Here is a 5,434-nt window from a genome sequence, read left to right as displayed (position 1 = left end):
CAAGAATCCCAGCCCCAACACAATTACAGGAAAATATTTCCGATCAGGCCTAGCGCCCGCTACTGGAAACAGGAAGTGACATGTTTTACTCTACAAGCCCCTCCTCCAAGGTGGTAAAACATATTAACCTCAAATTCATGTTAGGAAACTCTTAAGATCTTGATTAAGGTCTGTGAGAAAACTTGGTGGGGTTACAACAGAGGGCGTGACCCTGGCGGCGCCACGAATATAACCTTCGCCATGATGCCTCGCCATAACATTTAGGCATTGATAACTCGTCCATACTTCATCCTGTCTGCACCAAATTTCACATGCTTGATCAGTGTCCCGCCCTGAACAGATCTACACACTCCTTTCCTTACCAATCCTATAGCGCCACCCACTGGAGACAGCCTGTATCAACTCTCATATACATTGTCCAATCTCCACCAAATTTCACAGGTTTGATGAGGGTACTGCCCTGAACACATCTACAGATACATTTTTCACTCAAAGTCATAGCGCCACCTACTGGGCAGAGCCTGTATCAACTCTCATATACATTGTCTGATTTGCTCCAAATTTCACAGTTTTCATGAGGGTACTGCCCTGAACACATCTGCATATTCATTTTTCGCTCATAGTCACAGCGCCACCTACTGGTAAGAGTCAGTAGTAACTCTCATATACAATGTTCAATCAGCTTGAAATTTCCCATGTATGATTACAGTGTCGGACTGAACAGTTCTACATAATCATTTTTCGCTCATAGTCATAGCGCCACCTACTGGTAAGAGCCAGTACTAACTCTGACATAGATTGTCTGATCAGCTCCTTATTTCACATGCATGATAACAGTCTCGGCCTGCACAGGTCTACATAATCATTTTTCGCTCATACTCATAGCGCCACCTACTGGCAAGAGTCAGTACTACCTGTCACATACAATGTTATATCAGCTTCAAATTTCACATGCATGATTATAGTCTCGGCCTGAACACATCTCCATAGGAATTTTGGGTGATGCTGACCAAGCCCCTGCCTGTGGCTACAGCACATCCTGTGCTTCATGCACACCCCGCTTCTGAGGTGCACCCCGTGTCTGCAGCACACCCCGCGGCCGCGACAAGCCCCAACGTGGCCACGGGTGCGAGGGCCCGTTCATCGCCGCTTGCGGCTTTAATTGTTTTTGAAACTAATCAGTATAACTACTCCGTTCTCAAATATTTTGAGAGAAAATCACTTTGTGATATTTACAAAGCCACTGAAAATTTGAGTGTAGTTTGAGAACCTGCTACAATATACTAAAGTAGGGATGTTAACTATTATACAACAGTTAGTTTCAAGTAATCTGTTAGGATAAGGGGCATTCCATGAGTGGTGAAATAGAGCACAACATCACTCCGCCTCAGTCCGGTGTTCTGAATACTGTTAATTAACATAACCACAGACTGTGTATTTAAACATTGATCAAGCTGGTACCTCTGAATCACACAGCAGACTCTTATTTCACTGGTTGATGATAAATTAAAAAATGCAATCATACAAAGAGGCTGCTCTGTGCTATGCCACCTGGAGCAATTTGGGGTTCAGTGTCTTGCCCAAGGACACTTCGACATGTTGATTGAGGAAGCTGGGGATCAAACTTCCAACCTTCCAATTGAAAGACGACCGACTCTACCACTGAGCCACAGCCGCCCCACTTTTCTTTATTGATCAGTTTCTATAACCACAGTTGACAATACAGTTGACTTGCAGGCAATGACAAAGCAGATTAAAAGCTTGTCTGTGGTGTCCGGTCTCAGTCATAATAATATGACAAGCGACTGAGCGTGAGAAACAATAAGGTACACAGGCATACAAGCTTTCCTTCTGTCACTTGGCCCCTACACTAGCACAAAAGTGCTCCTTCTACAACACTAGAAGACAATAGATCTTTTTTAAAGTCTTTTTACACAGTTACTAACCTCTGTAATGTGTCATCCTTTAACCCAACATCACTGTGATCCATCTAACTTGAGCAAAGTATACAGTGTAAATCCAGTAATAGTGTAAGGTTCCAAAAGGAATGGAGGAATTTCATGACCCAGTCTTAAAGTCAGGAAGCTTAACAGGGGACTGCAATCAGTGCCATGTATAGAGTGGACAAACGAGTTTTAGTTGATATCATTTTTAAGCAAAAAAGTTATAGATTATACTATCTTTTCCAACTTTCTAACATTCCACTTAGTGACCTTAACCAAATTAAAAATGTTCACCTGCAAGTCTTCTGAAGGTTTTAAGGCTTGAGAAAACTGGTTCACCTTTGAGTTTAGAGTAATTTGTTACATATGAAAAAAAGTGCTCTCAATATAAAGCAAGACAGTGTGAACTTATATTGTTACTATTGTGTGAAAGTATATTTCGGGAAAGAGTGTTTTGCTGACGTGCTGGGCCTACTGTGCTAGGGGAACTCTGCTCTTAAAGTTTGGGTGGAATGGAAGCATGGTAGATTTCATAACCGATATTAATAACCTGCTTCCGGTGGTCAGGTGCTTCCTAAAGAGGAAGCTCCTTTGAGACGTAGTTAAGCAGTGCAGCGGTGACCCGCCGCCGGAGGGTGGCATTGCCCCTCACCAAAGCAATGAGCTGGGCAGCGTCTGTCCAGTCCACATTGCCTAAGACAGCTGGTCTTCTGGTTAGGAGGCAGCTCCATCAGGATCTGAGGCAGAGGCCTGAACTGCACGCTGGTGAGCCAGGTAGAGTAAACAGTGGACTTGGCATTTGTCAGGTGGACAAACATGACTCCATTTATATTCTTCACTAAACCCAAGTGACTGAAGATGTCTGACCTGCTGAATAATTTTCAGTGGATCAATAACCTAACAGTAAATAAGAAGGAGGGGCTACTGGAAATACTTGTGATAATAGAAAGCAGTGGTGCCTCCTTAAATATGTCCACTTGGATTAGTTGATTTCAAAGAATGTTCACAAAGTTCTGTGTTTTCACACAATCTCAAAGTCAAAGTCAGTGTTAAAGGTTTCATCAGGCAGTGTTGATGTTAACACAGGGATCACAATCAGTAGTTTTTGGGTGAGAAATAATTCTTACCAAGAGCAATCCCTGGAGGTCCATCAAGAAGCCCACCAAAAAAAGCACCTACTCCTGCCATCATTGCTCCTTTGATGGAGTTTTTCACGGCCACTTTGATCTGATCATGACCTGATATTTCACAGCACAGACGCACAACATCATCCATCCTTGGAGCCATTCCTGCAGGGAGACACTGAAGACACAGAAGTGAGACTAATCTACTGTTGTGGCTAATGTAAAATAAAATAAGAAAGACCAATCTTTATGCCTTGCTTCAGACTAGAAGAAAACTTAGGATGCAGCATCCAACAAACCACCAAACCCAAAATACATACTTACGAACATACTTTTATGTAATACAGTATAAGAAAGAAAAAGGTTGAGCTGACATATCAGATCATTAAATTTAGCCCCATGACAAAAACCAACACTACATTCAGTCAAACCAGGGGCGCAAAAAGGTGGCATGCAAAATATGAAGTGCATGTGGGCGCTACCCAAACAATGGTGAAAATGTACATGAAACAAGATATGAAAATGAGTCTTTTTTGTCAGTTATCTTTGTTATATATCTTTAATATATTTACTGTTTTTAATTGTACTTTAGATTCTTTAAAATTCTCCTCTAATTTTACTTTAAAGGCTAAGTTATCACACAGTATCTCTACTAATGTTAACTACTGATTTGCACTTACTGCATGTTAATCACAGTGTTTTGTGTGCAGCACACAGACCCAGAGGCTAAAGTCAGTTAGTTTGAAGAATGTAAGTAAATGGGAAGAACAGAAAACTACATCACGTAACATTTGGTTTCACTTTGACTTGATAGTTATCATGATTAGCATGAAGGATCATCAGAACATTTTAATAATTTTAGTATCCTCACAATTCACAATTGTTTTTCTGCCAAAATTAAGTATCTTTAAACTATTCTTATTTTTTATTAGGCTACATGTATGATCTGCTTTTAAACTACGTGTAAAACAAGTGCTGGTCTGGGTAACGTATATAACTAGGCATAATAAGCTATATATAAGGGAATTTAATAACGTCATCGTGTAGGGCTATGTCACGGGGGCGTTATTGCGGGACGTTTGAGAAAAGTCCTCTAGACATCTTATTATTATTATTGTTATTATTATTATGATTATGATTATGATTATTATATGACTACTACTTACAGATACGCCTACATTTTTCTATTACTTGGCCTATTAGGCTACTTTTATTATTATTATTTTGTAGTGGTTACCGTTTTTCCCCATCCAAAGCTATAAGAAATACATAGATTCCTGGTAAGACGTTTCTTTCTTTTAAACATTTATTGGTTGGGCCGAACGAAAAATCTACGGACTAAAATGGGAATTTGCCATGACGTCGCTCACCGCAGGGCACACTTGTTGGCATCTGTACAAATGAAAAAGACAGCACCTTCAAGTCGGAATCCATCTTCAAGGTATGAGAAATTTAGAATTCAGGATAGTGCCCTTAACGCAAACGAAGGTTATTTCAAGCCGAAAAAAGTAACGTTAATTGGGTTACACCTATAGATTTTACTCATTTATTCGGGGTGTACGTGTACTTCAGAACGTTACCTGTCCACGTGCTTTCCCACGCATGTTTCAGTGTGACGGCTATAGTCCTCGAGGCTGCTGCGTTTTCTCTTAGTGCAGGAGCCAGGTTGTGTTGTGCACGTTTTTGCAGACAGGTGGCACTGTCTGTTCAGGTCTGTTGGGTGTTCCTACTTAGGTAGGTGGGTTAATCAGCGCAGGTGCGCACGCTGAGGAAGCCATACGGTTTTTGACCGTGCCATGGCATCTAAAACACCGCAGGTCAGAGTGTTTATTAGTAAATTGTGACTATGAAAAGTATTATTGGTCGGTACGGAAAAGCAGTTTGTTTTAAACACGTGTTTTGAGTAATAAATCGGCAAAACGAAAATTGGACATTTTGCTGTGTTTTGTGGATCTGCACCTACACTGGCACGCGTACAAACCCTTCATACCAGCATGCGCCGATAGTGACAAAGGTACGCCACTATAATAGTCAAAAACCTGGTTCCTATGGGACTCGTTGGGAAAGCAACAGTCAGCGTTGTGGTTTCTGTGGACCGTTATATTTGTGCCTAATTCCTGAGCGATCAGTGGGTGATTTCGAGTGCAAAATGATTTGTTTCGCGAGAACTTTAAATAATGTTTTGTAAAGAAGTTATAGGCAAGCGAAAAATAATGAAGTTTGAGCAAACAAATATCAATAATGCGCTCAATTAATTATTTTTATGTTCGCTATTATCCATATAAGTGTGCAATAACAACCCCTCTCCCTCAGCTTTCCTCACGTGTCCGCTCACAAAATCTTGCTCAGAGCGCTGACAGGCCGCTG

The sequence above is a fragment of the Semicossyphus pulcher genome, unplaced genomic scaffold (genome assembly GCF_022749685.1).
Source record: "Semicossyphus pulcher isolate SPU_LCO1_2020_fin unplaced genomic scaffold, fSemPul1.0.p SCAF_1, whole genome shotgun sequence".
Taxonomy (NCBI): domain Eukaryota; kingdom Metazoa; phylum Chordata; class Actinopteri; order Labriformes; family Labridae; genus Semicossyphus; species Semicossyphus pulcher.
Note: the sequence above shows the minus strand (reverse complement) of the source record.